The sequence below is a fragment of the Nicotiana tomentosiformis genome, chromosome 8 (genome assembly GCF_000390325.3).
Source record: "Nicotiana tomentosiformis chromosome 8, ASM39032v3, whole genome shotgun sequence".
NCBI lineage: Eukaryota > Viridiplantae > Streptophyta > Magnoliopsida > Solanales > Solanaceae > Nicotiana > Nicotiana tomentosiformis.
The window spans coordinates 75,661,374-75,677,089 of record NC_090819.1 but is presented as its reverse complement, the minus strand read 5'-3'; positions in this window follow the sequence as shown (position 1 = coordinate 75,677,089).

Here is a 15,716-nt window from a genome sequence, read left to right as displayed (position 1 = left end):
TCCCATACTCATTTATATCATGAATTCGTGAATTTATGGAAGAAAAATTAGATTTTTATAAAATATTCTAAAAACCGAAAAGTTAAGATTTGAACATCCATTTGACATCGGAATTTGATAATTTTTGTATGGTTGGACTCGTCTCGGAATGGGAATTCGAATTTCATAAGTTTTTTCGAGATTTGAGACGTGGGTCCCAGTGTCGAATATTTAAATGAATTTCAGATTTTTATCTGAAAAATTAGTAAATTCATATGGAATTAATTCCTATGATTCCTATCTAGTATATTGAATTGTTTGTGAATAGATTTGACGCTTTTGGAGACAAATTCAAAAGGAAAAGCTATGGTCGAGTAATTAATTGAAAATTGTCACAGCGAGGTAAGTGTCGTGGTTAACCTTGACTTGAGGGAATAGAACCCTTAAATTATTTGTTATGTGAAATGCATGTGAACGACGTATAGGCGAGGTGACGAGTGTCTATACGTCGTCAAAATTAATTGTTTGCATAATTATTTAAAAATCATAAATTGTTCTAAGATACAAATTAGTTGTTATAACAATTGTTTTTCTCTTATTCTTGTTACATGCTATTTGATTTATGTGTCTTAATTGTTTGCATAATTATTTAAAAATCATAAATTATTCTAAGATACGAATTAGTTGTTATAACAATTGTTTCTCTCCTATTCTTGTTACATGCTATTTGATTTATGTATCTTAATTGTTATTTGACATCTAGCATACTAAATATTAAACTGTCTATTTTCTCCACGATTTTCACAATTAATTTCTAATTGCCATTGTTTGTTCATAAATAAATTATAATTATTGTTTGCCATGATGCTTAATAGTTTCTCATTGGACGTGGTAATTATTGGAGTAATTTTTATTACATTTAAGAGTTGTTTAAAGTTATATTGGGGGATCGGATTGCACGCCGCAACAGACTTATTTAAAAGTCTATATTGGGGGATCAGATTTCACGCCGCAACAAACTTGTTTAAAAGTCTATATTGGGGGATTGGATTGCACGCCGCAACAGACTTGTTCAAAAGTCTATATTGGGGAATCGGATTGCACGTCGCAACAGACTTATTTAAAAGTCTATATTGGGGGATCGGATTGATGCCGCAACAGACTTGTTTAAAAGTCTATATTGGGGGATCGGATTACACGCCGCAAACAGACTTATTTAAAAGTCTATATTGGGGGATCGGATTGATGCCGCAACAGACTTGTTGGATCGGATTGCACGCCGCAACAGACTTATTTAAAAGTCTATATTGAGGGATCGGATTGCACGCCGCAACAGACTTATTTAAAAGTCTACATATACTTGATTAAAAAAAATATATGGGAGGATTGAAAATGAATATGTTGTGTGAGCTGGCTGCACGCTGCAACGGAAATTGATTGAAATAATAATTGGTTATGATTGTTGAGATGGATTCAACTATTAAAAATGAGTTACCTGATTTATTTCTATTACTGTTGTTGTTACTACTATTGCATACAGGTTAATGTGAGTGACCTGCCTTAGCCTCGTAACTACTTCGTCGAGGTTAGGCTCGGCACTTACCAGTACATGAGGTCGGTTGTACTGATACTACACTTTGCACTTCTTGTGCAGATTTCAGAGTTGGTCCCAGCGGCGTACCATAGACTTGCTCGGATTTGAGCTACCAGAGGAGACTTGAGGTATAACTGCAAGGCGTCCGCAGTTCTGAAGTCCCTGTCTACTTTACTTTAGTTGTGTGTTTATTTCTAGACAGTTTTATTTTATTCATACCTTTATTTGTATTATTCTAGAAGCTCGTGCACTTGTGACACCAATTCTTGGATGGTATTTAGACACCGTTATTTGTATGGATTAATCATTACATTTCAGACCTTACTTCCGCATTTGTTTCTATTATTATTAATAAATTTAAAAATTATTTTAAAATGGATTATATTATTCTAACGTTGGCTTGCCTAGCAAGTGAAATGTTAGGCGCCATCACGGTCCCGAAGGTGAGAATTTTTGGTGACAGTTGGTATCAGAGCACTAGGTTACATAGGTCTCAAGAGTCACGAGCAAGTTTAGTAGAGTCTGAAGGATTGATACGGAGACGGCTGTACTTATCTCTCATAGGCTATGAAGTTTAGGGACAATATCACTCCTTTCTTATTCTGTCGTGCGAATTTATTCTATCATCAATGATTGAACCATTCTACTCTTATTCTCTCACAGATGGTGAGAACACGTAATAGATCTACTGATGGACAAGGACCAGAGCCCCCGATGGCAATATGGCCAGGGGTCGAGGTCGAGGTCGTGCTAGAGGACGAGGTAGAGCTCAGTCTAGAGCTTGAGCAACTGCACCTGTTGCAGAACTTCAGGCGGGCCTTCAGGAGGAGGTTCCAGTTCAGAATGTACCAGTTGGACCAATTCAGGTCCCGGAATAGCTACTCTAGTGTTATAGGATGCTCTAGTCCGTTTGGTGAGTCTTATGGAGGGCGTGGTCCAGAATGGTACATTTCCAATGGCACTAGCCGTTTCATAGGCTGGGGAGGAGCACAAACTCCCACTACTCCCGCTCCGGAGCATATGGTTCCCCAGAATTAGGCTCCAGCAGCACCGCCAGTTGTTACGGCACAGACTGGTGATAGGCCCGCCATGTTTTTTGAGGCCTTAATGAGGATGGATAAGTTTACCAAGCTCTTTCCAGTTCACTTCAGTGGTACACCTTCTGAGGACCCACATGATTATCTTGACCGCTGCCACGAGGTGCTGCGGAACATGGGTATAGTTGAGACCAATGTGGTTGATTTTGCTGTATTTCAGATGACGGATTCCGCCAAGAGGTGGTGGAGAGATTATACATTGACCAGACCAGTTGGATCACCTGCACTTACCTGGGATCAGTTCTCTCAGCTATTTTTGGAGAAATTCCTTCCTATCACACTGAGGGAGGATTATCGAAAACAATTTGAGCATTTACAATAGGGCAGTATGACTGTTACTCAGTATGAGTCCCATTTTGTGGATTTGGCTCATCATGCTCTCCATTTACTACCTAGTGAGGGAAAGAGAGTGAGGAGGTTTATTGAGGGACTCACTCACCCTATCAGGCTTCAGATGGCCAAGGAGATCGGAAGTGAGATTTCGTTTCAGGCGGTTGCTAATGTCGTGAGGAGGATCAAGATAGTTCTTGCACATGAGAGAGGGCAGAGGTGTGATAAGACGCCTTGTTCTAGCACCAATTACCACACCGCCTACCCAGTCAGGTAGAGGTGTGGGTCATCTGGCTAGAGGTGGAGGTAAGTTAGGGAGAGGTCATCCTAGGGGAGGGTGGCACACTATTAAGGCTCAGCCTCATTGTTATGCATTTCCTGGTAGGTCTAAGGCCCAGTCGCCTGATGCAGTCATCATAGGTATTATCTTAGTCAGTAATAGATATGCTTCAATATTGTTCGATCCAGGTTCTACTTATTCATATGTGTCTTCATATGTTTCGTCACACTTGAGTACGCCTCGTGATTCTCTTGATATTCATGTTTTTGTCTCTACACCGGTTGGGCATTCTATAGTAGTCGATAGTGTGTATCAGTCTTGTGTTGTTACTACTATTGTTTTGACACTATAGTTGATTTCTTATTTTTAGATATGGTGAATTTTAAGGTAATTCTTGGTATAGATTGGTTGTTCCTGTATCAAAATTTCATGGATTATCACGCCAAGACTATGACTTTATTTATGCCGGGGTTGCCTAGACTATAGTGGAGAGGGACCCTTGGCCATAATGTGAGCAGGGTGGTTCATTTTTAAACGCTTAACGCATGGTTGAGAAGGGATGCTTAGCGTATTTGTCTTACATTCTAGATTCTAGTATGGAGGTTCCTTCTATGGATTCAGTACGATAGGGAAAGAGTTTCCGAATGTATTTTCGGCATATTTACCGGGCATGCAACCTGATAGGGATATTGACCTTTGCATTGATTTGGTTCTGACCACTAAACCCATTTCTATCCCATTGTGTCATATGGCTCCAACTTTGCTGAAGGAATTGAAGGAGCGGTTGTAGGATTTGCTTGATAAGGGGTTTATTAGACTAAGTGTTTCTTATTGGGGTGTCGCAGTGTTATTTGTGAAGAAGAAGGATGGTTCTATGAGTTATGTGCATTGATTATCGGCAGTTGAACAAGGTTACTACAAAGAACAAATATCCCTTGTCTCATCTTGATGATCTATTTGATCAGATTTAAGGTGTCAAGGTGTTCTCCAAGATTGATTTGAGATCTGCTATCATCAGGTGAAGAATAAGGCTTCGGATGTCCCTAAGACATCTTTTAGGACTCGTTATGGTCATTATGAGTTCTTAGTGATATCATTTGGTTTTACTAATGGTCTAGTGGTTTTCATAGATTTGGTTTGTGAGTGTTCAAGCCATATCTTAATTCTTTTGTGAGTGTGTTTATTGATGATATTTTGGTTTACCCTCACAGTAGAGAGGAGCATGAGTAGCACCTGCGGGTTGTACTTCAGACTTTGAGGGATATTCAACTTTATGCTAAGTTTTTAAAGTGTGAGATCTAGTTGGACTCAGTTGCATTCTTGGGTCATGTTGCGTTTGGTGATAGTATCAAAGTTGATCCTAAGAAGATGTGGTGGTTCTGAATTGGCCTAGACCTACCTCAGCTATAGAGATCCGAAGTTTCTTGGATTTAAGCGGGCTACTATCGCCACTTTGTTGAGGGGTTTTCATCTATTGTAGCTCTATTGACCAAGTTGAATCAGGAGTGTTCTCCTTTCAGATGGTCTGATGAGTATGAAGGGAGCTATCAGAAGCTCAATTTACTTTGACAACATCTCTGGTGTTGCTGTTGCCCATAGGTTTGGGGCCTTATACCATATATTATAATACTTCGCTTTGGACTTAGTGTGGTTTTGATGCAGGATGGTAGGGTGATTGCCTACGTGTCTCGTCAGTTGAAGACCCATGAAAACAACTATCATGTTCGTGATTTGGAGTTAGCAGTTATTGTGTATGCGCTCAAGGTTTGGAGGCAGAACATGTACAATGTGTCATGTGAGGTTTACATTATTCATTAGAGTCTCTAGAACTTATTCAAGCAAAAGGATTTGAATTTGAGGCAAGGGAGGCAGTTGGAGTTATTGAAAGATTATGATATCACTATCTTGTATTATCTGGGTAAGGCAAATATGGTGGTTGATGCCTTGAGTAGAAAGGCAAAGAGTAGGAGTTGTTTGACATTGTTTCAAGCTGAGGAGAAGTGATACGATCCTAGATAGCCCAGGAAATGCGAAGAATATTGAAGATGACCCCATATTATCTTGTGGACCGTTGACTCACTCGAAGTACAAGAACGTCCGAGGGGTGCACGCCGAGGAGCTGCATGATCTTCAACAACTGACAAGAAGATATTTGGAGAGTCACTTAGGCGATTCATACAAAGAATACCATATGTTGAGTCTTGAGAATTGAAGAATCAAGACCCCAAGTCAAACCGTGTGACACAGTTTCACCAACTATTGGCTACGGTTCAAGAGGGGCCTGAAGAGCTGAAGAAAATAGGCTTCTGGAATTCATCACGGTTCAACTGTGTGTTACGGTTGAGGCTACGGTTTGGCCTGGAAAGTTTATTTAGGAAATTAACTTTGAAATATTTTCTATTTTACCCATTGGGTATTTATAGCCGTTTAGGATTATTTCATTAGCCGCTTAGCATATTTTGACATATGAAAAGGCTTGAGAGAGATTTGGGAACCTCTTGGTTTGAGTTAGAATTTGGATTATCTATTTTCAACAAGGTAATATAATGACCCGCCCGGTTATTTTCCTTTCAAGATCCATGTTCCTCTAATTAAGACTTCCTATATATGCATTTACTGTTTTATGACTTGTGGGGATGGTTGGTTTAGGTTTGGAAGGGTTCGAGTTGAAATCAGAACACTTAGTTCCTTAGTAGTGGCCTATGATGGCCAAGTTTGACTTGAGTCAATATTTTGAGTAAATAACCTCAGAACCGGGATTTGATGGTTCCAATATGTTCGTATGATAATTTTGGACTTGGGCGTGTGTTCGGATCGGGTTTCGGGTGATATGGGAGCATTTCAGCGCTTAATGTTGAAAGTTGGCTCATTGAAGGTTTTATAGTTCTTTAAATTTGGTTGGGAGTATACTTTGATGTTATCGAGGTTCGTTTGGGATTACGAGCCTAGGAATAGGTCTGTATGGTGATTTATGACTTGTATGCAAAATTCGGTGTCATACCGAGTAGTCTAAGTATGATTCGCCGCGTTCAGGGCTAGTTAAGAAGTTGAAGTTCATGAGTTGATTCAATAAGATTTTGGGGTGCAATTCTTACTTTTGATGATTTTATGTGTTCTGAGGGTTCGAGCAGGTCTGTATTATAGTAATAGACTTGTTAGTGCATTTGGACAAGTCCCGGGGGGCTCGGGTGCATTTCAGGCTACTCGGAGCTAAGTCCAAAAATTGTTGGGGTGTTGTTCTGGTTTCCTTCTTCATGCACGTGTAGGGACCCTCGTGATAAGGAAGAAGGAATTGGGGACTGTGGAATGTTGTTCTTCACGTTTGCGAAATCTGGGTCACGTTTGCGGAGGCTTGGGACCAGTGGCCTTCGCGTTCGCGGTTAACTGGTCGCGTTCGCGTAGGAGACCTAGGCATGGGCAACCCAGTTTCCTTTCGCGTTCGCGAGTGGGGGCACGCATTCGCGATGGGGGCGGCTCAGTGTATCGCATTCGTGAAGAGGACTTTTCTGCGTTCGTGACTTTTTTCGCCACGATCGTGAGGGCTTGTCCGTAGGTAGACCTTGGCAGTGACTGAATAAAAATCGGAATTTTAGCCCTTTTGTTCATTTCTCTAATTTGTTAGCCGATTTTGGAGCTTTGTAGAGAGGAATTTTCACATGGCTATTAGAGGTAATTGATTTCTATATAATGTGAGCTTAATACATAAATTATGGGTAGATTTTAACATGTAAATTGTGAAAATATTAGGATTTTTGTTAAAAACCTAGATTTTATTTAAAAAAGAGATTAGACCACGAAAATGATTATGAAATTGGATAAAATTATTTATTTGTGTTCATGAGGTTATGGGTAACATTTATTTATGAAAATTTTCAGAATCCGGACACGTGGGCCCGGGGTGAATTTTAGGATTCTTCCAAATTGGGTTGGGTAATCACTCTAATAGTTAAATAATGAATTTTTGAGAAATTGTTGATTAGTTTGTACAACCTTTTGCTAGTTTGAGATTATTCGGCACCGACTTGAGACTTTTAGAGAGATTTGTGGACCGGAAAGTGGATTTGGGAACGAGGTAAGTCTCTCGCCTAACCTTGTAAGAGGGAGTTAACCTCATAGGTGTTTAAATTATTATTTGCAACTAATTGGGGGTGCTACATACGTACGAAGTGACGAGAGTCCGTGCATAGCTAAAATTCATGTTATGTCCGGGTAGACATAAGCCTTTATTATGCTATTAGTTGCACTACATGACTTAACTTTTTAGTTTAATTGCTTGTATTAATAAGTAAAACTTGGTTAAAGATTATGTTAAATAGAGTCTCATTAATTAGCGAGTTGGCAGAATGATTAATTATTGATGGAAATTATATTCTTTCGTGGGATTACCTCGGATTTGTAAATATGAAATTCGAAATCCGAAGAGTTTCCCTATTCCAGTTGATCGGGTCGAACGCCTCGGCAATATTTATCTATATATTATGGGATGCATCCATCGATCGGGCCGTATGACCTCAGTAGTGTATGTACACGATTATCATGGATCGGGTCGTACAACCTCTGCATAAGTCGTGCATGTTGTCACTCAGAGTCCGCTTACACTTGATATGTCTTTCATGACATGAGGATTTATAAATACATGTTAAGCCCTTACTTGTTGAGATTATTATGTGATATTTTGGGACTTTTAATTATTACTTTGATAAATGATCATTTAATTATTGCCTCTTATTCCATCATTGATGTTGCATTTGATGCCTATGAAATAATCTTGTACATTGTGTATATTGCCCACTAGTAAGTGAGGAAGTCGACCCCTCGTCACTACTTCTTTGAGGTTAGAGTAGATACTTAATGGTTACATTTTGTTTATGTAGTCACGCTACACTTTTGTACATATTGTGCAGGTTCTGAGGCAGGTGCATCTGGAGTTCGCCCGGGCACGTATCCGCATTACCTGGAGGCTTTGTTGTGATCTGCTTTCTCATGCTCCGTTCTGCAGCACCCGGAGCCTTCTCTTGTTACGTTTTATCATTTCCTTCTATTTTATTTCATATAGTAGTTCTTAGAGAGTTCTATATATTATACTAAATGCTCATGCACTTCTGATAAAATTATTAAAATGAGAAACTAAATGGGTAGTTCACCGTTGGCTTATCTAGCGGTGATGTTGGGCGCCATCACGGCCTCTAGTGGGAATTGGGTCGTGACAGTAATATTTTTCTCTTTTCTTTATATCTAGGGTTTCTAATTTGTTGTTCTTGGGAGGCAATCGAATAGTATTTTGATTGTTTCTTGAGACGTTCAATTAGGGTTCTAGATTTTCTTCTATATCTCATTATTCAGACTACTTTTGATTATCTTAATCAAACCTATCATTATTTTTGCTTTGATTATTGTTATTTTCATATTCCGCTATTTTGTTTATCTCGGATCATATCAATTGGTATCAGAGCAAAGGCTCGGGTATTATTCTAACAAACCCACATTTGAAATCAAGATCCGAATTCCTAAAAACAAAAAATTATAGTTCTTGGTTTCGACTAAACCCTAGTCGAGTTGATTACAAAAAGAATTATTCTTGAGTTCAAAAAAAAAATCAGAAAAGAAATTATTGAAGTGTTGTTGTTGATTGTTGGGGGAAGATTACTATTGGGTATGAAATATTCATTTGGGATTCTTGTTAAGATCGAACTAGTGCTAGAATCGTTCTTAATATTTGAAACTAACTATTTCTTTCACGTCAATTCGTTCGTGCTTTTCTTGTTTTTTTTGTAGAAATATATTGGCTCCCGTACTTAGTTTGTAAAAGTACATTCTTGATTACATAAACTCCGCTTTTAAATTACTTTCAAGAAAACTCATTCTTGGATAAGTGATTTATGAGTTTAGCTCGAACTTTAAGGATTTCCAAGGAGTGAGGCAGAGTTTATGTATGAGTTAAACGTGAGAATTCATAATTGTGAGAGAATGTTTGGTGTTGAGGATAGTGTCGGTGGCACTAAGGCACCAGCTCAGGCTAAAGGAACTAATGAAATGTTGCAAGCTATGATGCAACAGATACAATATCTGACTTTACAGGTAGAAAACTTGTAGAGGGCTAATCAGACAATACCAGTAGCTCCAGCACCCGTAGTACATCAAGGTCCACCTCAAGATGCCAGGAGGGATCCACCACAAGTTAGAGTACCTCTACAATATGTCACATACGAAGAATTTGAAGATAAAAATTTTGATGACTATATTTATTATGGTCATCAAGGCTTGAGAGAGGGGGTAGGAGAGGAGCTAGGCATGGTAGAGGCTTTGGGATGAGACAATGGAATCAACACAACCGAGATGAAGGAGTTGATAGAAACTTGGGTAGCATTAAGACGAAGATTCCTTCCTTTGAGGAAACAACCGACGCAGATGCATACTTGGAGTGGGAAGCAAAGATGGAAAGGATTTACAGAGTTCATAACTACTCTAAGGACAAGAAAGTTCAAATGGTGGTGACTGAATTCAAGGGATATGCCTCTGCTTGGCTTGAAAAAACTGAGCTTGATCGTAGAAGGATTAGTGACTGACCAATTGAGACTTGGGAAGACTTGAAGAGAGCGATGAGGGGTAGATTTGTACCTCACATTACCATAGAGAGATTATCGAGAAGTTGTACAGTTTGGTGCAAGGTCACAAAAGTGTTAAAGAGTATTACAATACCTTGGAGGATCTTAGGATTAAGGGCAACCTAGATGAGGTCGAGGAAACCATTATGACTCGATTTCACACTGGGTTGAATAAGGACATTGCTAATTAGATTGAACTTTCTTAGGATTGTCATTCTGTAATAGAGATGTTGCACTTGGATACTAAGGTAGAAAGGATACTTAGAGATCAAAACAAGTCGTCCTCTACTAGTTGGAACAAGGATAGAAATACTTAGAGATCTTCTTCGAATAAGAGTATAGAGGTAAAAAGTAAAGTCAAGCCATCTCAATCAGCTGAAAAGAGTAAAAATAAGGTAGAGGTTAAATAGGGAGGGAACTCTGCTCAACCTAGACCTTACAGAAATTTGAGTTCTATTATTTGTCATATATGCCAGGGGGAGGACATATGCAATATGAATGTCCTAACCAGTGGGCTATTTTGATTAAGGAGAATGGAGAATATGAATATGATAATGGTGTAGAATAATCTGATTGAGAGGTATCCATAGATGTTATTACTAGTTGTGAGGAGAAAGAGCCCATGAACACACATTTAGTTGTTAGGAAGTTAATGGGGTTTCAAGTGAAAGAAGGTGATTCTGATCAAAGGAAAAATTTATTCCATGCTAGATGCAATATTTGTGGAAGAATCTGTTCCGTGGCTGTGGATAGTGGAAGTTGCACTAATGTGGCTAGTGTGTCTCTTGTTTAGAAGTTGGGTCTTAGGACTATGAAGAATCCTCGTCCCTACAAGCTTCAATGATTGAATGATAGTGGGGAATTGAAAGTGAACAAGCAAGTTCTTCTTTGCTTAAAACTTGGGAAGTATATGGATAAAATTTTATGTGATGTTGTACCTGTGTAGGCTTGCCATCGTTTGCTTTGGAGACCAAGGAAATATAATAGGAATGCACTACATGAAGGGAGGTGTAATAGCTACACTCTTGAGCTGAAGGGTAAAAAATATCTCTTGAAGCCCTTTGACTCCACTTCAAGTGTATGAAGATCATAAAAGAGTTAAACAATTGGGTTGGGAGAAGGTGAGAGAAGAAAAAAGAGAGAATGAGTGTAGAGGTAAATTTCACTTGTTGAGATTGAGGAAAGTGAGGAAGCGGAAAAATCATAGGGTAGTAGAAAGAGGAAGAATGAAAAGAAACCGAGTGATGGTGAGAGGAAAGATTGAACACCAATGATGTCTAGCCCTTAACTATTTGTCTAGTGATTTTATCTCTTTACTACAAGAATACAATGATGTCTTTCCTGAGGAGCTACCTGAAGGATTGCCATCACTTAGGGGGATTGAACACTAGATTGACTTTATACTAGGATCTCAGATTCCGAATAAACTAGAATATAAGAGCAACCCAAAGGAGACTTAGTAGTTTCAAAGGAAAGTAGAGAAGTTGCTAAATGAGGGGTTCCTAAGGGAGAGCATGAGTCTTTGTGTTGTACCAGTCATTTTGGAACCAAAGAATATGGGTCTTGGCGTATGTGTGTTGGCTGTAGAGATATCAACAAAATCACTAAAGGAATTACAATCTTATTCCTACATTGGATGATATGTTGGATGAGTTGCATGGTGCAAAGGTGTTTTCAAAAATTGATTTGCGAACTGGATATCATTTGACTAGGATGAATCCTGGTGATGAATGGGAAATAGCCTTTAAAACTAAAAATGGTTTATATGAATGGTTAGTTATGCCTTTTGGGTTAACTAATGCACCTAGTACATTTATGCGCTTGATGGATCATGTTTTAAAGCCATTTAGAGGTAAATTTATTGTTGTCTGTTTTGATGATATACTAATTTACAGTCATTCTTTGGATGATCATCTTTTGCATGTTAAAATTATGTGTGATGTACTTAGGAAAGAGAATCTCTTTGCAAATCCTAAGAAGTATAATTTTTGTATTGATAGGGTGATTTTCTTGGGGTTTGTTGTGAGTGTTAAGGGCATAGAGGTTGATGAAACAAAAGTGAAAGCCATTAGAGAATGCCATGTTCCGAAGAGTGTGTCAGACGTTAGGAGTTTTCATGGTCTCGCTAGTTACTATAGAAGATTCGTTAAGGGTTTTATTAGTACCATAGTTTCTCCTTTGACTGCAGTAATTAGGGAGGATAAGGGATTTAAATGGGGTAAGGAGCAAGATGAAGCTTTTGAACTATTGACGATGATGCTTAGTTCGACCCCTTTGCTACAACTATCCGATTTTAGTAAGGCTTTTGAGGTCGAGTGTGATGCTTTTGGGGTAGGTATAGGTGCAATTCTTATGCTAGAACAAAAACCTATAGCTTACTTTAGTGAGAAATGGATTGGAACAACCTTAAATAATTCTACTTATGATAAAGAGTAGTATGTCCTTGTGAGAGCTTTTAGCTAATTTGCAGCATTATTTGTGGCCTAAGAAATTTATGATTAGGACTGACCGTGAAAGTCTTAAATTTCAAAATAGTCAGTCTAGTTAAACAGAAGACATGATAAGTGGGTAGAGTTTATAGAGACATTTCCATATGTTATCCATTATAAGAAAGGCAAATATAATGTTATGGTTGATGCACTTTCTAGACGATATATTTTGATCAATGTGTTAACTGCTAATTTGATAAGGTTCGAGCATATTAAATATTTATATGATAATGACCCTAATTTTAGTATTAAGTACAAGGAGTGTAAGTTGGGAGTGTTTGAGAGATTTCTTATGGATGATGGTTATTTGTTTAGGAACGAAAAGTTGTGTGCCCCTTGATGTTCTTTAAGGGAATTGTTTGTTACAGAGGCACATAGTGGTGGATTGATGGGGCATTTTGGAGTTTCTAAAACACTTGAGCGCCTAAAAAAACAATTTTATTGGCCCCACATAAGGAGAGATGTAGGTGGAGTTTGTGGTAGATGTATCGAGTGTCTTCAGGCTAAGTCTAAGGTTAATTCACATGGTTTATATACTCCATTGCTTGTTCTCGAGGGTCCTTGGTTATATATTTCTATGGATTTTGTTTTGGGACTACAAAGGAATAGAGCAAGTGTGGTTGCAATTGGAGAAGACATATGAAAAGATTGCCAACAGAGCTAACAAAGGATGAAAACGGGTTATTTCCAAACCCGGTGATTGGGCTTGGGTTCACTTGAGGAAGGAACGGTTTCCTGATAAACGCAAGTCCAAGTTGCATCCTTGTGGAGATGGACCATACCAAGTTCTTGAGAAGATTGGCGAAAATACGTACAAGTTAGATCTCACAGGTGTGTTTAAGGTGAGTGCGGCATTTAATGTTTCTGACTTATCTCCTTTGTTGCAGGTACATCGGATTCGTGGACTAATCCTTTTCAAGAATGAGGGATTGATATGATCCTATATAGCCCGGGATAAGAGGAGAATATTGAAGATGATCCTGAATTATCTAGTGGACCGTTGACTCACTCGCAGTCCAAGAACGCCCGAGGGATGCACGCTGGGGAGCTGCATGATCTTAAACGATTGACTAGAAGATGTTTGGAGACTTACTTGGAGGATTCATGCAAATAATACCATATTTGGAGTCTTGCGAATTGAAGAATCAAGAGCCCAAGTCAAATCGTGTGACACAGTTTCACCAACCGTTGGCTATGGTTCAAGAGAGGCCTGAAAAGTTGAAGAAAATAAGCTTCTGAAATTCATCACGGTTCAGATGTATGTTACGGTTGGGGTTACGGTTGAGGCTACGGCTTGGCCTGGCGAGTTCTTTTTTAAATTAACTTTGAAACTCTTCCTATTTTACCTATTGGGTATTTATAATTGCCTACAGTTGTTTATTTAGCCACTTAGCATATTTTGACAAAAGAAAACTCTTGAGAGAGATTTGCGAACCTTTTGTTTCGAGTTCGATTTTGGATTACCTATTTTCAAGACTTGGGTTCTTGAGGGTAATCTATTCTCCTTTCTTTATATCTAAGGTGTCTAATTTATCTTTCTTGGGAGGCGATCGAATAGTATTTCGATTGTTGCTTGAGACGTTCACTTAGGGTTCTAGAGTTTCTTCTATATCTCATTATTCAGACTAGTTTTGATTATTTTAATCAAACCTATCATTATTGTTGCTTTGATTATTGTTATTTTTATATTCTGCTATTTTATTTATCTCATATTGTATCAGGAGGCCATTGGCTATGGATGTTCAGGTCTTGGCTAACAAATATGTGAGATTAGATATTTCTGAGCCTAGTAGGGTTCTTGCATGTATTATTACGTTGTCGTCCTTGTTTAAGCGTATTAAGGCTCACCAGTATGATGATCCATAATTGTTGGTGTTAAAGGACACAGTGCAGCGAGGTGGTACGAAGAAGGTGGTGATTGGGGATGGTAGCATATTACGACTTTAGGTCGGATTTGTATTCCTAATGTTGATGGTTTTAGAAAGATGATCCTTGAGGAGGCTCATAGTTTTTGTTATACTATTCATCCAGGTGTCACGAAGAGCATCATAAATCAGGTGGAGTTGCAGTGGAAGCACATTACTATGGACTTTGTCGTACAGTTACCATGGACTTTGAGGAAGTTTGATGTTTTTAGGGTCACTATGGATAGATTGACAAAATCTGCACATTTTATTCTGGGATGACTTCTTATATTTCAGAGAGGTTGACTCAGATCTACATCAGATAGATTGTTTGTTTGCGTGGTGTGCCCATATCTTTCATTCCAGACCATGGCACTCATCTCACATTGTACTTTTATAGAGTTGTTCAGCGAGAGTTTGGCACGCGGGTGGAGCTGAGCACTTCATTTCACTTGCATATGGATAGGCAGTCCGAGTGGACCATTCAAATCCTTGAGGATATTTTGAGGGCGTGTTTTATGATTTTGGAGGTCATTGGGATCAGTTCCTACCATTTGCAGAGATTGTCTACAACAACAATTACCATTCCAACATTCAGATGGCGTCGTATGAGACTTTACATGGTAGGAGATAGTGTACTCTTATTGGTTGGTTTGCATGGTTAGGCTAGGATATTGTGTACGAATTTGGTTCATGATGATTTAGAGAAGGTGAAGTTGATTTAGGAGCCTCTTCGGACAGCGCATAGTAGGAAGAAGAGTTATGCGGATAAGAAAGTTCCGTGATATGGCTTTTAGGAAAGGTGAGAAGGTACTTTTGAAACTTTCGCCTATGAAGGGTGTGATGAGATTTGGGAAGAAGGGCAAGTTAAGCTCGAGGTTGATTGGTCCTTTTGAGTATTAGAGAGATTTGGGAAAGTTGCGTATTGGCTTACTTGACTCATAGTCTTTCATGAGTTCATCCAATATTTCATGTTTCTAAACTCCTGAAATATTATGACGATAAGTTTTACGTTCTGGACTTCAGTGCAACTTGATAAGAATTTGATTTATAAGGAAGAACTAATAGTTATTATAGATCGACAGGTTCAAAAGGTGAGATCTAAGGATATTTCTTCCGTGAAAATTCTTTGGAAAGGGCAACCGACTGAGAAAATTATTTGGGAATCTAAGTCCAATGTGAGGAGTAGATATCTGCATCTATTTTTCAGTTTAGGTACATTTCTATGTTCGTGCAAGGACGGACATTTCCTTTTTAGATGTGGAGAATATAACAACCTGATAGGTCATTTTGAGTTCTAGCTTTCTGTTTCATAATTTGCGACCTTGAATAGCTTCATTTGATGATTTATGACTTGTATGCATGGTGCGTTTCAATTTTTGAAAATTTAAGATGTGTCTTCACACAAAAATCTTGATTTTTAAACTTTAAAATTGTT